Genomic DNA, 18208 nt, shown 5'->3' with positions numbered 1-18208 from the left:
AAGGAACCCGAACGGATGCAAGTTTTGAAACATGATGATGCAATGCGGATGATAACATGGCAAGATGCAACATGCAAACGAATGACAACGCAACAACACGAATAACTGGAAGACACCTGACGCATGGGTCTCGGGGCGTCACATCAACCCGGCTACCGGCGACTGCTTCCGTCTTGGCGGTGACAATGACAACTTCGTCCGCGACCGCCGCACGAGGACGGGAGCCGACCAGCTCCCCTGGTACTGCCTCGGACGCTGCCCGTCGACCGGCGAGTACAAGGTGATGCGCTTCGACATCCGCGTGCCCTACTCCAGCGCCCCGCACGTCACGTGCGAGGTCTGCGCCCTCGGTGACCGCGGCGGCCGGGGCCTCAGCCGCATGTGGCGGGAGGTGGGAGTGTGGGATGTGAGCTTCTGCCCGAGCGATGGCGGCGTGCACATCGCCGGCGTGGTGTACTACGTTGCTAATTTCTTGGGGGCACCCTTTGTCTTCGGCTTCGACCTTTCGACTTACCAGCTGCGCCACATCGACCTCCCCGCGGTCGACGACGCGGTGGCGTCGCTCTCCGAGCTCGAGGGGCAGCTCTGCGCGTCACTGGTGCCCGCTGGGCAGTGGTGCGGCGACGGCGGGGTGAACATGGACCTGTGGGTGCTCCCCGACGGCGGCCACGACCAGCACGAGTGGATCCACAGGTACAGGTTCGAGCTGAACGGCAGCGTGCGGCACATCCCCAGGCCGCTGTTCGTACGCAGCGGCAGGAGGCTGATCATGAAGTGCGCCGACGGGTCGCTATGCTCCTACGACGTTGGCGGCGGTAGTGACGATGGTGCTTTCTTGGTATTCCAGCACAAGAGCGGGCAGCGGATGAGTGGCGCCACCGCCGACGTCTTCGTGGAGAGTTTGCTCCCCGTGCGCACCATCCTGAAATCCTAGGCACCGAGGAGAAAGACAGAAAGTTGATTAAGTTGCAGGATCTCTTCTCTGTGTTTTAAAATGGTGATGGGACGACAGTTTATGTTGCATCGTGTTTTTGTCAGGTCATCTTATTGTGCTTTAGTGGATCTATCAACCGTAAGATGGGAAGCAATACTGTTGAAAACATTTGCTTAAAATTATCTGTTTCACACAGTGAAATAATCTATACCATATTTTTCATTTTCAGAAGATGCATTTCAATTTCAAAATATGTATTTCAGAGAGTAATTTGCAAACTGAAAGTGCATTTAACCCTTGATGTCATTTAGGTGTTGATGACAACGTTGTTACTGATAATGAGAGTTTCTAAGTTTATCATAAGGACAATGGTAATTAAGCTAAAATTTGAACTTTATCCGCATTATCCCTAAAATCGGCAATTAAACTAACATTTGTAGTCTCCTTTTTTTTTGCGGGGATTTGTAGTCTCCAATCACACCCCCCCCCTCCCTCTAGTCTGTTAGCGTATGTATTTCGTATCACCATTGTAATCTGTGTGACCGAGTCCAGCAACGCCTGACCTGCGTGCCACGATTGTAGGGGCGTTTGGCAACTCCTCACTCTCTACATATGTTGTACTCTGTAACACCTGTGTCAATCAATGAGAATAGTTTCCAACTTGGTATCAGATATCCAGTCCCATGCCCGAGCCCGACTCCTCTTCCTCCGCGGCTCCCCGCTCCGGCACCTCGCCACCGTCGCCCACACCGCCTCGGCCACCTCTGCGGCCTCATCGCCGCCGTTTGTCTTCGGGACCAGCCCATCTCCCTCTCTGGGCACCACTGGCTCTTCCGGATCTCAGTTCGCCCCCCTCTTCACCTCCGCTCCGCCGGCTCCTGCGCCGCCGCCTGCTTCTCGCCACCCCATCTTCTCCGACCACATCACGCACCACATAAAATTTCTCCTCAACCCGGCCGACCACAACTACCACAAGTGGAAGTCCTTCTTCCTCATGGTGCTGATCCGCTACGGCGTCCTCTTCCTCATCGAGCACCCGCTTCCCCCCAACGCCGACGCTTCCTACCACGAGCTTGATGCCCACGTCGCCCTCTGGATCTACGCCACTCTCGCGGACCCCATGGTCGACCACGTCGTCGGCGCCACCACCACCTATGCCCTTTAGAAGAAGATCCGTGACTTCTTCCTCGCCAATCGCGATGCCCGATACATGATCCTCAACCGGCAATATCGCAACCTCAAGCAAGGTGATCTCCCCGTGGCCGAATATGCGCGCCGCATGAAGCTCCTCACCGATGGCCTCGCCGACATCGACCACGCCGTCACTGAGACCGACCTCACCACTCAGTTTCTCCACGGCCTTGACAAGCGCCTCGATACCATCCGCGTCGTCCTCGGTGACCAGGGCCTCCCGTTCGACACCGTCCTCTCACGGGTGGTTCTGGCCGAGGAATCTCAGGCGCAGCGCGCCGCCGAAGAGAGCGCTTCGGCCTTCGCTCTTCCTGGCGGTGACCGCGGCCCGGCCAGCGGCTCTGGCTTCGGCTTGCGCAGCTCCGGCGATCGCGCCCCGAGCGGCTCCTACTCCGATTGGCCTCCCTCCGACCGCGCCCCGGCCCCTCCCGCACAGCCGCACTCTGATCGCGGTCGCGGTGACCGTGGCCGCGGCCATGGCCGAGGTCGTGGCCGTGGACGCGGTGACTACTCTGCGCGCGGTCACCAGGTGTCCCTGTCGGCGCCCTTCACTGGGTACTTCGCCCTGTATGGCATGGCCCTCCCGTCGCCGCGCCCCGGTTGGGTTCCTCCCAACGCCGCCGGCGTCCTCGGGCCTCGTCCGGGTGCCCATGTGTCGTGGATCTAAGATTGACAGTAGAATGGGGGTAAGTATGAGGAGGCAAGATCCTAGCTATGGAGTAGTTGTACACACGAGTTTTACGAGTTCAGGCCCTTCTCGAGGAAGTAACAACCCTACGTCTCAGTGCCCTGAGGCAGTTGACTGGATTATATGTGTGTGTGAGTTTACAAAAGTGTGAACCCTTGTCCCACAGGAGGGGGGTGGCTTATATAGAGTGCGCCAGGACCCTAGCTCCCCTCCGTTACACAGGGTTCAATGTTCATAAAGGTGGGGCGTTACTGGTAATGTCTACAATAAAGTGTTATAAATGCCCATAAAGCTATGGTTTAAGTCACAACCATTGCAGAGTGGAGGGCTTCTCATCTCCTGGTGGTCGAGTGTCTTCAAGGAAGTCGAGTGAGCACATCTTCATGGTCGAGTGGATGATGTTTTCTCTTCGACTGCTTCTGATTCTATGTAGAGATGTCCTTGGGGAGGGTATGTTGGACAGATCCATGACCCTACCCTAGGTACATAGCTTCATCATTAGCCCCCGAATGGTTCAGGGTTTGAGTGGGGAAAGAGTTGGGAAAACTTCCGACCCATTCTTTGTGCTACGAGTATATCTTATTCTGGAACAATGAGTTGAGGTGAGGACGTCGACTCCTTTCTCAGTCGCCTTGGTCCATTCTTGGTTTTTGTCGAGTGAATTCTCATGGTAGGATTCCGAATGATGATGTAGAGGATGTTTGTCTTCAGTCTGACAGGTTGTTCTGCTCTCCGCGGATCTCGCAGGATTCAAATTTTGGGAAGTGCGCCAGACGGACGGAACCGAGGTTATCGGGACGGATTAGGCAAGTCTCCTCGATCCCAGCGCCACCTTTTTCACCACATATTGCGCGCGCGACTGTTGCGGGATTTGTTTAGATCGCCTGGGTCCACCAGTCAGTCACTCGGATGACGGCCTTATAAAAGGCCTTGGACCAGGCCTCTGCCCCGTGCGCTCCCATTCTCTCTTCTTCTTCTCTCAATCTCTCCGCCACGCTCGCTTCCGCCCTCGTCGCCGGACCTTTACTCGAGCTCGACCCGCCGCCATGGGGAAGGAGAGGACGGTGGCGCTGGAACGCGCGAAGAAGGCGACAACGAAGGCGAAGGGCAAGCGGACCAGCCGGGGCGGATCCTCGTCGAGATCCGGCCTGCCGGTGGGCTGGATCCAGGGCGACTGGATCCGCTCGACAATCACCCAGGACGACCTCGACGACCTGGTGGAGGGGGGACTGATCCCCCACAAGTCAGCACGGCTCCCGGGGAACGAAACCGAGCCGCAGCCGAGGGAGGGTGAGTGTGTTCTCCTCGCCACCCACGTAGATCGCGGATTCTCACTGCCTCCCCATCCTTTCTTCCGGGGTTTTTTGAACTTCTTTGGGGCTCAACTCCACCATTTCACCCCAAACACCATAGTCTATCTGGCCGCTTTTGTGTCGATGTGCAAAAATGTCACGACCGGTTTTCCGGGGCTGGCATCGCGTCGCTCCTCTCCGAGCAAGAAAAATCTGGCCAAGACAATAGCCAGGGACAAGCCAGTGAGTACTTTGAATGTACTCGCAAACATTATGAACACAGGTATAATATAACAATGATGTGCTGAAAAGTATTTTATGCTCATGACGTCAGTCACAAAAGATAAATAAATCTCGGATGCGTGCAAGCAAGTTATTTAATAAATTGCAATAACATGGTAGTATAAAAAAAATTGAAATAAATAACAAGTAATGCCACAGTTGGGCGTCTGAGCGACGCCACATAAAGGGCTTTAAAAGAAATGCCACAGTCGGGCGTCTGAGCGACGCAACATAAAGGGCTTTAAAAGAAATGCCACAGTCGGGCGTCTGAGCGACGCCACATAAAGGGCTTTAAAAGAAATGCCACAGTCGGGCGTCTGAGCGACGCCACATAAAGGGCTTTAAAAGAAATGCCACAGTCGGGCGTCTGGGCGACGCCACATAAAGGACTTTAAAAGAAATGCCACAGTCGGGCGTCTGAGCGACGCCTCATAAAGGGCTTTAAAAGAAATGCCACAGTCGGGCGTCTGGGCGACGCCACATAAAGGGCTTTAAAAGAAATGCCACAGTCGGGCGTCTGGGCGATGCCACATAAAGGGCTTTAAAAGAAATGCCACAGTCGGGCGTCTGGGCGACGCTACATAAAGGGCTTTAAAAGAAATGCCACAGTCGGGCGTCTGAGCGACGCCACATAAAGGGCTTTAAAAGAAACAATCATAGTGAATATCCCGGAGGTAGAACCATCCCAGAGATACACGATAATAACAATAATATCATGGGTTAGTCAACAATAATAATAATCATAGTTATCACAAGTCACAAGTAGTAATTCCATTTCTGGATTAACAGTTTCACCTCCGAAGACCGACGCTAAGACCGACACTTGACCCATCCCAGACTGTAATCCTTAACCATGGACACGGCTATTCGAATAGGTTTATTCTCTGCAGAGGGTGTACTCTTTACCCACGAGTAACGGATTTCTCTAGTCCAGCAGGACTAATTCCGTCTACGGTCTTTCTGTTGAAAACACACCTAACTTGCACACACCAGCTTATCTCACACGTGTCTGGAATCACCCACGACACCTGTTAATCAAACTTTAAGTGGGGAGGCTACAACCTCGCGTAGCATGGGATCAAATTTATATCGCGCGCTCTAAGGGGTGGCCTCCCCTCTCGGTCCCAACCGGAAACACCCATGCCCCCGGACCAGGTGGCCTGCCTACCAGCTACAACCGGTATCTTCCACCATGGCCTCTCTATACGGTGTGTGCTGGAAAGAGGTTGACAACTTACTGAACCGTACTCTACTTGCTGTAGAGACGAGTGGTAGTACGAAACAAGTATGGGGGTTACTGGAACAAGACTCGATCTACGGTCGACTCAGGAGGTTCAAGTATTCCCTTCATGATTAGCATGACAAATATATTCTCATCCAACAGAGTCACCTCTCATATCACCTTACCATGCCATACCAGACATAACCGTCCCGACGGAGACCGGCGACAAACTCAAGCCTACCCAAGGCAGAGGTTTTCCCGGGTTCCTGCCGGTATGCATGCAAGGCATAAGAGGGTGATTATCATCACAAGTGTGTCCGTTTCCAACAGCATGGAAATCAACAACATGCACCCATGCATATGATCATATCACATGAAATAACAAGTCCTTCGAAATGCGGTGGTGTTATAAAGGTATCAACGATCACACCAAAATATTATGCCGGGGTTCAGAATGATTGCCTTCAATGTGTGGAAAGGCAGGGTGCACTCCAAAACTTTTGAAAGTTTCTTCTCTCTCCCAAAATCCTATTTAAAAATATATTTGAATTAACACACATTTTAAAAACAGAACCAAAAAGTTGTTTGAAATTTTTTCAAATAAATCTTAAAATAAACTAGATCAAATATGAGGAAGGTAGGAAAAAGAACCAACCCATTTGGAGTTATATTTAAAAAGTTATAGCCAGTCAAAGATTTGGTCAAATCTGTTATTTAAAATAAAACAGAAAAGAAAACGGTTCAGATAGAAATACGCTTTTGGTATAGAGGAGGCGTACTTGAGGCTTTACGCCTCCACTTAACCACGTGGACAGACACGAGGTCGCTGACAGTGGGTCCAGGGGGCCCACTAGTCAGGTTTGACCAGTCTTCTCCCTCTTCTTTCTCTGTCCCGGGCGGAGGCGAGGCAACAACGATCGTCGCCGGCGAACGGCGGCTCCCTGCGGGGCTCGGAGGGTGGGGATGGATCCGCCACTCCAGGGCGATCCTCCCGGTGGTCGCCAGGTAGGTGGGGACGGAGGGAGCTGCCGGCGGCGAGCTTCTCGGCGGAGGTGGCCTCGGGAGCAAAGTGATTTTTCTCCCGCGGTGTGCCCCGATCAAAATTGAGTAGTGGGGATGGCTCACGGGAAGGTGAGGAAGCTCTTGGTGGAGATAACGGAGAGTGGGAGACCCTGGTGGTGCCGAATTGGCCGGGGCAGTGGCGGCGGCTGCAGTTGCCAGAGATGAGGAAGGAGCCCTTCCCCGGGTCGATTTGCTGCCATGGGAGGACTAGGGGAGCATTCTAAGGCTTCCTGTGTGCACGGGGAGGCTCGGGGGCCTCCTTTTATAGCTCGTCGAGGTCGGTTCCGCGGCGGCTGGATAAGCTCTCCGGCGAACCTCCTCTCTGTAGCTTGCAGGGCAACGTGGCGTGGCTGGGGATGACGGCAAGAGCTAGTGGACGAGAGGGCACTGCTCCAGGGGCCAGGTGGCGAGCCGGGGTGGCTTGGGCGGCGCTGCACGGCGCAGGGCTGTCGGGCGGCGGCGGCGGCTAGCGCTTGGCCTGTCGGGCGCGGCGGGGCTGCTTGGCGCGTAGCTGAGAGAAGGGGAGTGCGTGGCGAGGTTCTGCAGAGCGGGCCAAAGCCGTGGGGGCCAGCGTGTCGGCTCGGCCGCGTGGCTGCAATACGCGCGCTCTGGGCGCGTCCAGTGCATGCACTGAGTGTGCTCGACGAAATGCCAGAGCATGCTAGAGGTCGCGGTTGAGGCTGGCAAATAACAGACCCAGGTTAGGAGCAACTGGAATCCTAGTGGACATGCTAGTATGATCCGAGGTGCAAGGTCACAATGCAAAGACAAAAACATGTCAAAACTGGCCATGCACACCAGGTGTTTGACAAAATGCCAAGGGCACTTAGGCATTTCTTGGAGTGTCCAAAATCTCCAGATCAGTGTCTCTGTGGATGAAAGAGAGAGTGGTGATGTTAGTTGGACAAAAGAAGAAACTTGTTAGTGCAAGTTTTACAAAACTTCAATTCTGGACAGGAAATAAATGACATTATTTCATGAACCAAAAATGATCTAAAAGGTGCATGCTCCTGGACTTAAGGGTTTAACATGGGGGACTACAAGTAGGAGAAATAATCAAGGGTTAAAGAGCAAGTAAAAACATGGTTGCTGTACAAACCATCAAGTTGGTCCAGAATGAAGATGAGGTTGATTCACTCAAATTTTTCAAAGGACACAAATAGGTTTTTGCACAAAGTGGGATAATAGGCTCCTACTGACCTCCCTTAATTTTGGTAGAAGTTTTAAAGAAATATTTAAATAGGTTGTAGTGCAAAATGCACTCTGGACCAGAGAAGAAAAATTGAGTGTAAGGCTCAAAATATTTCATGAATGAAATATATTTTAGCATAAAAGTGATTTAAAAACATCACATGACATCTCCAAATTTTTTGTGGAAATTTTAAGTGAATTTATCAAATGGTTGTAGTTCAATTAAGGCCATTTAACCTAGAAAAACCCTTTTCAAGAAAATAAAGATCAAGCAACATAATTATTTAATTAGTTACACTGATAAAAGGAAAGTTTTTCTTGAGAGGTTAAAACAAGTCCAACAACATTTTTGAAAAGTTTTCTCTTTGGGAAAAACTCATCATAATAGGGAAGGAAATGATTTAAAAATCAAAATGGAGCTCAAAAATTCAAAGTTTTAAATCCTGGCAAAATTTTATTCCATTAAAAACAAGGCCAAAATTTTTGGGGTGTCACAAAAAACTTCTTGGGTTGTCGACCGCACTGGGGCCTTTTCAAACACATATTCACCTGCCGATCCCAGTCGGTCAAAAAGGCCAAGTCGAGTGACGAGAAGACACAAGTGATCCAGATGTGCGGGGGTCTGGGGATCCAGATGAGGAGCAAGAGTACGTTCCCAGCCATGATTCTTCCTGACTCGGTCCGGGGCTGGCAGTCGACTTGGTTCTACTGCAAGGATCAGCCAACCCCGGGCCAGTCGACTGGACTTCCTCCTTTTTCTTTGGCTCGAGTGGAGAAGCCCGCCCCCTGAAGGTAGTTCCAGAAGAGAAGGCACAGGTCAAGGTGCTGGTCGAGCGGGTCGTCCAGCTTGTCCGCGATGGGGTGACCGGGATGGACCTGCTGGAGGTCTTTCTCGATCGACGCATCCAACCTCTTCAGGCGCGCGATCATCCAATGTGGATGTACTCTGGGCTCGAGGATTCCACTCGGATCCACCCGGAGGACGTCAGCGAGGATACTTTGGAGAAGTGGTTGATGGGGATCACCAGCAACAAAGACAACCCTCGGGGGTCTAGGAGGGTGATTCTATTCGACAACTCGCACCAGCCGGAGTAGGTATAATTCTGTATTATCAAGTATCTTTTCGATTCACCGAGTGATGTGTTGTTTGTGGTCGACTGAATTTCCTTTGATCATTATCCTTTTAGGACCTCGTCGACATGTACTCAATGCCCAACAAAGTGCAAGACCAATACGCTGAGGAAGAAGGGAGCGGGGGCGAGAGCGGCAAGGAGCATTCGGAAGCCGAGGAGGACGAGGAGAGCGATGAATCGACTGAAGACGAAGAAGTCGACTCGCCTCCTCACAGTGAGATGAGATCCAAACACGCTCATGACCAGGCAAGCGCTCCGGACTTGGTAGCCGCACCGATTGGGCAGTCGTCGAAGCGCCCCAGGATGTCTTCCCCAACGCCGACTGAGGAGGCTCCAAAGCAATCCAAAGTTGCGCCGCCTCCAGCGCCGAAAGCGCCGAAAGCCACCTCTTCCAAACTGCCAAAAGCTTTGCCCAGGATCAAAGTGACCATTCCTACTATCTCCGGGTAACCATCTGACTTGTCTTTTTCGTCGACTTGATTAACCAGACGTAACCGATTGAATACAGATCTTTGCAGTGCTGCTACATCAGGAACCGCTTCTTTCCAGTACCGGGACGAGCAAATGGAAGATGCGGTAACCTCCAACCCAGGTATAAACTCTTGTGATTTTGTTCTTGATTCTTTGGTCAATTGCGTTCGAGTGGCTCACTTGGGGTCGAATGATCTGCCTTGTAGCTCCACCCAACGTCATTGATCTTCCAGATGACAACGAAGATGTGGCTCTTAAGCCCAGGAAAAGCAAGAAGGTAATCACTGGTAGGATGTCTCAACAAGAAACAACTACAACACCTCCCGTCCGTCAAACTGAAGGCGCGGGCAGGGCCTCTGTGACGTTCGCTGCACCCTTGTCGAGTGGGCATCCCGCACCGTCGACTGCACATGTGATTCCTTCAACTGTCCAGCTCCACGCCACGGAGCTCCAAGCCGCCACACCTGGGTTGTCTGCACACTTTTTCACCAGCTACCCCGTCCCGGACAACCAGTCGAAAGCGGCTGCGGAAGCCATCCGACAGGCTGACATGATGATGGAGCGGGTGAAGACGGTGCACGAGAACAGCCAGGCTGCCTACGATGCCAGTGCCGCCCTTCAGGCCAATGTCCAGGTGAGTAGACTTTCCGACTGTTTTTGTTCTCGAAAAATCTTCTTCTGCACAATCTCCTATTGTTTGCGTCGAATTGGAGCACCCACTGGGTGTTTTGTTGTTTTTGGTAGTTTCGCTCTTCCACTCGGTCTGGGCGAGTGGGATCAGAACCGGTGGGGGCACGCTAAGTGCACCCACTAGGTGTAGTCTCTGAGACCACGGTCGACTGCTGGCAGTCGACTGGGGTCTGAGTTCTTCTTTCTTTTCTTTCTACTCCTTACACTCGACTCCGGCGGGCCAGTCGAGTAGGATCCGAACCGGTGGGGGCACGCCAAGTGCACCCACTGGGTGTAGTCCCCGAGACCTCAGTCGACTGCTGGCAGTCGACTGGGGTCTGAACAGCTGGTACCCCCTTTTTTGACCTGGTCCGGGCGGACCGGACGAGTTGAGTCTTAGTCAGCGGGGGCATGCCAAGTGCACCCGCTGGGTGTAGCCCCTGAGACCGCAGTCGACTATGTGCAGTCGGCTGGGGTCTAAATGGACTTCTTTAGGTTTTATTCACTCGGAAGTGAACCGCCTTTGATGTCTTTTGCCTTCTGCAGAAGTCTTGTACTCTTATTTCCAAGTTTGCTGAACTCGAGGAGAAGCAGAGGCAACTCAACTTAGACTTGGAATTGGCTCAGCAAAATCTCAAGACGAGGCCGCTGGTATGGAAGGTAACTGATTGTCGACTGACTTCCAATATATCTCTTTGATCTCTTCTTTGATTCGATTGCTTCTTTTGCAGAGAAAATGAAGTTGGCTCTGGAGAAGAAGGATTCGGACCTCGCCGCCGCGCAAAAAGCAGCCCAAGACAAAATCGCTCTCGCAGACAAGAAGCTTGCTTCAATCGGAATGCTTGAAGGAGAGGTGAACAAACTGATATCTTGTCTTAATGAAGCTAACCGCGAAGTGACCAGTCTGAAGAAGGACAAGGTCGTCCTGAATGAAAAGTTGGAGTCTGCAATCCGCAAGAGGAATGACACAGAAGCTTATCTAAGGACACTCGCCAAGAAGCTTTATCTCGCACTGGAAGGTATTTCCTTTAATCCCACTGTGTTGATGCTTGCGATCGGATCTTGCTCGGTCGATTGACTAACTTTTGGCTGTAGAACTCTGCCAAGACTTCGACAAAGAAACTGGAAGGGTCGAGACGGGTCTGGACCCTATCGCGTCCCCAGTCTGTGACGAAACTGCGATGAACGTGCTCCGACTGGAGTCCCGTATCGCCAGCACCACAAGCTACCTCGCACGCGTGAAGGAGGTTGTCTCTCGAATCGACTCATCGCTTTGGCCGGGGGCGACGCTTCAGAATGACCTGGAATCCTTGATGACTCGATTGAACGAGATCCCTGACCGAGTGCAAGAATGGAAGAAATCCTCTGCCCGGTGCGGTGCTGACGTTGCACTGTCCTTGGTGCGAGTCCATTGCAAGGAGGCTCGTGAAGATAAGCTGGCTGCGATCAAAGTCGCTAACACCAAAAAGCACGACTTCCAGTCCTTCATGGAGACTTTCATCGCTGCCGCCACTCGGATTGCTGATGGGATCGACCTGGACTCATTCGTGGAGCCTGCCAGCCCTCCTCCGGCCGAGTGAATAGACTCATGAAACCTGAATACGCTTTAAATTTGCCTCGGAATGCCGAGTGATTGCTGTAACCGTTGAACTCCTTCGGGCTTGATGCTTGAGTACTTTTGATTTGCTGCTCGGAACCTTTAGGATTTATCTGAATTTGGTTTATTTCCGAATGTGCTTGTGTTTGTCCTCGAATGGACTTTGCTCACTGCTTTGAATAGTCTTTGCACTGGAGACGCGGCTCTGAGGTGGTGGCTCCAATCAACCTGCGCTTCGTCGTCCTTGCAGATAGGGATGGAGCGGGCGTTGTACTTGCGTCGTAGCTCCGAAGGAGAAGGTTGCAGTCGACCTGCACCTCGTCGTCCTTGCGGATAGGGATGGACTGGACGTTGTATTTGTGCCGCAGCTTCAAAGGAGAAGGTTGCAGTCGACCTGCACCTCATCGTCCTTGCGGATAGGGATGGACCGGATGTTGTATTTGTGCCGCAGCTCCGAAGGAGAAGGTTGCAGTCGACCTGCACCTCGTCGTCCTTGCGGATAGGGATGGACCGGACGTTGTATTTGTGCCGCAGCTTCGAAGGAGAAGGTTGCAGTCGACCTGCACCTCGTCGTCCTTGCGGATAGGGATGGACCGGACGTTGTATTTGTGCCGCAGCTCCGAAGGAGAAGGTTACAGTCGACCTGTACCTCATCGTCCTTGCGGATAGGGATATGTTTCAAACTTAGGCGAGTACTGGACTGTAGCTAAGCCCCCGAGTGGGAGGATTGCTCTCCACTTGGTAGGATTTTTTCGAACTTAGGCGAGTGCTGGACTGCAGCTAAGTCTCCTGGTGAGAGAACTTAGGCAAGTGCTAGACTGCAGCTAAGCCCCCGAGTGGGAGGATTGCTCTCGACTCGGTAGGATTTTTTCAAACTTAGGCGAGTGCTGGACTGCAGCTAAGCCTCCTAGTGAGAGAACTTAAGCGAGTGCTGGACTGCAGCTAAGCCCCCAAGTGGGAGGATTGCTCTCCACTCGGTAGAATTTTTTCAAACTTAGGCGAGTGCTGGACTGCAGCTAAGTCTCCTAGTGGGAGAACTTAGGCGAGTGCTGGAATGCAGCTAAGCCCCCGAGTGGGAGGGTTGCTCTCCACTCGGTAAGATTTTTTCAAACTTAGGCGAGTGCTGGACTGCAGCTAAGTCTCCTAGTGGGAGAACTTAGACGAGTGCTGGACTACAGCTAAGCCCCCGAGTGGGAGGGTTGCTCTCCACTCGGTAGGATTTTTTCAAACTTAGGTGGGTGCTGGACTACAGCTAAGTCTCCTAGTGGGAGAACTTAGGCGAGTGCTGGACTGCAGCTAAGCCTCCGAGTGGGAGGGTTTGCTCTCCACTCGGTAGGATTTTTTTCAAACATAGGCGAGTACTGGACTGCAGCTTAGTCTCCTAGTGGGAGAACTTAGGTGAGTGTTGGACTGCAGCTAAGCCCCCGAGTGGGAGGGTTGCTCTCCACTCGGTAGGATTTTTTCAAACTTAGGCGAGTACTGGACTGCAGCTAAGTCTCCTAGTGGGAGAACTTAGGCGAGTGCTGGACTGCAGCTAAGCCCCCGAGTGGGAGGGTTGCTCTCCACTCGGTAGGATTTTTTCAAACTTAGGCGAGTACTGGACTGCAGCTAAGTCTCCTAGTGGGAGAACTTAGGCGAGTGCTGGACTGCAGCTAAGCCCCCGAGTGGGAGGGTTGCTCTCCACTCGGTAGGATTTTTTCAAACTTAGGCGAGTACTGGACTGCAGCTAAGTCTCCTAGTGGGAGAACTTAGGCGAGTGCCGGACTGCAGCTAGGCCCCCAAGTGGGAGGGTTGATCTCCACTCGGTAGGATTTTTTCAAACTTAGGCGAGTACTGGACTGCAGCTAAGTCTCCTAGTGGGAGAACTTAGGCGAGTGCTGGACTGCAGCTAAGCCCCCGGGTGGGAGGGTTGCTCTCCACTCGGTAGGATTTTTTCAAACTTAGGCGAGGACTGGACTGTAGCTAAGTCTCCTAGTGGGAGAACTTAGGCGAGTGCTGGACTGCAGCTAAGCCCCCGAGTGGGAGGGTTGCTCTCCATTCGGTAGGATTTTCTTTCGAACTTAGGTGAAACGGATTCGCGGCTAAGCTACCCACTGGGGGATTTCAGAAGTAAATAAGAGCACAACAATCGAATGATAGGACTATAAGCTCTTGTCTTTGATAAACAAATTACAAAGGTGTTTCTTATTACATTTTATTCGAACGAGTGCTTAATTATAAAAGGGGCGGAGCAGCTCCGCGTTCCAAGCCCGTGGCTCGTCTGTCTGATGCTCAATACTATAAAGATGGTATGCTCCGTTGTGGAGAACTTTGGTGATGATGAAGGGGCCCTCCCAAGTTGGGGCAAGCTTGTGTGGTTTCTGTTGATCCACTTGAAGAACTAGGTCTCCTTCTTGAAAGGCTCGACCCCTCACATTTCTGGCATGGAATCGATGCAAGTCTTGCTGATAGATGGTCGATCGGATCAAGGCCATCTCTCTTTCCTCCTCCAAGAGATCGAATGAATCTTGCCGGGCCTGTTCTGCTTCCTCTTTGGAGAAGAGCTCGACTCGGGGTGCGTTGTGGAGCAGGTCACTTGGCAGAACAACTTCGACTCCGTAAACCAAGAAGAAAGGGGTTCGTCCGGTCGACCAATTAGGAGTTGTCCTCAAGCCCCACAGAACTGACGGAAGTTCATCAACCCAAGCGCCTGCTGCGTGTTTGAGATCACGCATCAATCGGGGTTTCAGTCCTTTGAGAATTAGGCCATTGGATCTTTCTGCTTGTCCGTTCGACTGCAGGTGAGCGACCGAAGCATAGTCGACTCGAGTGCCCTGAGAGGCACAGAAAGCTCTGAACTCATCAGAATCGAAGTTCGACCCGTTGTCCGTGATGATGTTGTGTGGAACTCCATATCTTAATGTCAATTCTCTGATAAAACTGACAGCGGTGCTTGCATCAATGTTCTTGATAGGTTTAGTTTCTATCCATTTGGTAAACTTGTCGACTGCAACGAGCACATGAGTGAAGCCAGATGAGGGGGATGCTCTTCAGGGCTGACGCCGGCTTGTGAGACATGTCGGAGTAAAACTGGCAGCCTTCACATCTGTCGACTATATCTTTCGCCATTTCATTTGCTCGTGGCCAATAGAATCCAGCTCGGTATGCTTTAGCCATGATGGCCCGAGAGGACGCATGATGACCACAGGTCCTCGAGTTGATGTCATTGAGGATCATTCGACCTTCTTCTGGTGTTATGCATTTCTGACTGACTCTAGTCACACTTTCCCTGAACAGTTGCCCTCTTATCACAGTAAAGGCCTTGGATCGACGGACGATCTGTCGAGCCTCTTCTTCATCCTCCGGGAGTTCTTTCCTGAGGATGTACGCAATGTAGGGCACCGTCCAGTCGGCAGTAATGGCCAGGACCTCCATGATCAGGTCGGCCACGGCTGGGACCTCGACTTCAGTCGGATCTGTGGCGCTCTTAGGTTGCGGGGGCTCATCAGTAAAAGGATCTTCCTGAACTGTCGGCGAGTGGATATGCTCCAAAAATACATTGCTTGGAATGGCTTCTCTCTTGGAACCTATCTTTGCCAAATCGTCGGCTGCTTGATTTTTCAGTCGGGGTATGTGGTGGAGTTCTAACCCCTCAAACTTCTTCTTAAGCTTTCTCACCACGTTGCAGTACCCAGTCATGGCTGGGCTTCTAACGTCCCACTCCTTCATCACTTGATTAACTACCAAATCTGAGTCGACATAGACCATGAGGCAACGGACGCCAAGTGAGATGGCCATACGCAACCCATACAGGAGTGCTTCATATTCTGCTTCATTATTGGAGGAATCAAAGTGAATCTGGAGGACATATCTGAGCTTTTCTCCTCGGGGGGATACCAGAACTACTCCAGCACCAGATCCGTTCAGCATCTTGGATCCGTCGAAGAACATGGTCCAGTGCTCAGAGTGAACTTGAGTCGGCAGTTGATGTTCGATCCACTCAGCGAGGAAATCTGCTATTGCTTGGGACTTGATAGCTTTCTTTGCCTCAAACTTGATATTCAAGGGAAGGAGTTCAATCGCCCATTTGGCCACTCGACCAGTTGCATCTCTGTTGTGTAGAATCTCTGACAATGGAGCATCGCTGACGATTGTAACAGAGTGATCCGAGAAATAGTGTGCAACCTTCTTCGTGGTCATGTAAATCCCATAGACAAGCTTCTGATAATGAGGATATCTCTGCTTTGACGGGGTCAGGACTTCAGAAATATAATAAACTGGGCGTTGAACCTTATAAGCTTTTCCTTCTTCTTCCCGCTCGATCGTAAGTACTGTACTGACGACTTGTCCAGTGGCTGCTATATAAAGCAGTAGAGGCTCTTTGCTGATTGGAGCAGCAAGCACCGGTTGGGTGGAAAGCAGGGCTTTTAGCTCTGCAAACGCTGCATCAGCTTCTGGGGTCCACTTGAACTTGTTTGATTTCTTCATCAGTCGGTAAAGAGGCAGCGCCTTTTCACCGAGGCGAGAAATGAATCGACTTAGGGCGGCCAAGCAACCAGTAAGCTTCTGGACATCATGCACACGCACAGGGCGCTTCATTAGGAGTATAGCGCCTACTTTCTCTGGGTTAGCATCGATTCCTCGTTCGGAAACAAGAAAACCGAGTAACTTCCCGCCTGAAACTCCAAACGTGCACTTTGATGGATTGAGCTTGATATCATACCTTCTGAGGTTGGCAAAGGTTTCAGCAAGGTCAGTCAGTAGGTCGGAACCTTTACGTGACTTGACCACAATGTCATCCATGTATGCTTCCACATTCCGACTGATTTGAGTGAGCAGGCACTTCTGAATCATCCTCATGAATGTGGCTCCGGCGTTCTTCAAACCGAATGACATTGTGACATAACAGAAGCACCCAAACGGGGTGATAAAAGTTGTCTTTATTTCGTCGGGCCCATACAGACGGATCTGGTGGTACCCGGAATAGGCGTCTAAAAAGGACAAACGCTCACACCCTGCAGTCGAGTCGACTATCTGATCGATGCGAGGGAGAGGGAAGTGATCTTTTAGGTAGGCCCGATTGATATGCTTGAAATCAATACACATATGAAGTGAGTCGTCTTTCTTTGGGACCATGACAACATTGGCTAACCACTCGGAGTGATAAATCTCTCGGATAAACTCAGCTGCCAAAAGCCGAGCCACCTCTTCACCGATTGCCTTTCTTTTCTGGACGGTGGACCGTCGAAGATGCTCTTTAACTGGTTTCACCTTCGGGTCGACTCTCAAACGATGCTCAGCCAGTCCCCTGGGAACACCTGGCATGTCAGAAGGCTTCCATGCAAAGATGTTCCAGTTCTCACGGAGGAACTGGATGAGCGCTTCTTCCTATTTGGAGTCGAGTGAGGTTGAAATGTGAGTCGGAGCAGCATTGGGATCTGTCGGGTGAATGTGAATCGACTTCGTTTCACCAGATGACTGGAATGTTGAATCTGTGGCTGGCTTCTTGGCTCGCAACAAGTCACTCAGATCTGCATTTTTCTGGTATTCTTGCAATTCTACCACGGCCATCTGGGCATCAGCGATCTTTGAGCCCTTCTGGAAGCACTCTTTCGCCTTCTTCCGATTGCCAGAGATAGTGATCACTCCTTTGGGACCAGGCATCTTCAGTTTGAGGTACACGTAACATGGTCGAGCCATAAATCGTGCATAAGCTGGCCTACCCAGAATTGCATGATAAGCACTCTAGAAACCCACAACTTCAAACGTCAACTTTTCTTTGTGGTAATTTTTGGAATCACCGAAAACCACGTCGAGTGCAATCTGATCGAGAGATGCAGCCTTCTTGCCTGGAATGACCCCATGGAAACTTATATGGCTTTCACTGAATCTGGACATCGGAATGTCCATTCCTTTCAACGTTTCTGCATACAGTATGTTCAGACCACTGCCACCGCCCATCAGGACCTTTGTCAGTCGAGTGCCTTCGACCACCGGGTCGACCACCAGTGCTTGCCTCCCAGGGGTGGCGACGTGTGCTGGATGATCAGACTGGTTGAATGTAATGGCAGTCTGTGACCACTTCAAGTAACTGGGTGTCGCCGGAGCGACCATGTTCACTTCCCTGTTGATAACTTTCAATCGACTTTTGCTCTCAACATCAGCAAAAATCATCAGAGTGGAATTCACGTGGGGATAACCATCATCATCCTCACCCTCATCCTCAGCCTTGTCTGCTTCTTTCTCCTTTTCCTTGGGCTGTTCCTCTCAGAACTGCTGGATTAGGAGGCGACACTGTCGAGTGGTGTGCTTAGGGTAAATGAAGTTGCCTTCTTCATCCTTTTTGGTGTGGATATGGCACGGCAAATCCAACACGTCATTCCCATCTTGATCTTTTACTTTCTTGGGGTTCCATGGCCCTTTGGGCTTCCCCTTGAACTTTCCTTGAACCACATCCAAGGCTTCACCCGGAGCAGCTGGCTCGGCCTTGCGCTTCT

Source organism: Triticum aestivum, chromosome 2A (assembly GCF_018294505.1).
Source record: "Triticum aestivum cultivar Chinese Spring chromosome 2A, IWGSC CS RefSeq v2.1, whole genome shotgun sequence".
NCBI classification, from domain to species: Eukaryota; Viridiplantae; Streptophyta; class Magnoliopsida; order Poales; family Poaceae; genus Triticum; species Triticum aestivum.
Note: the sequence above shows the minus strand (reverse complement) of the source record.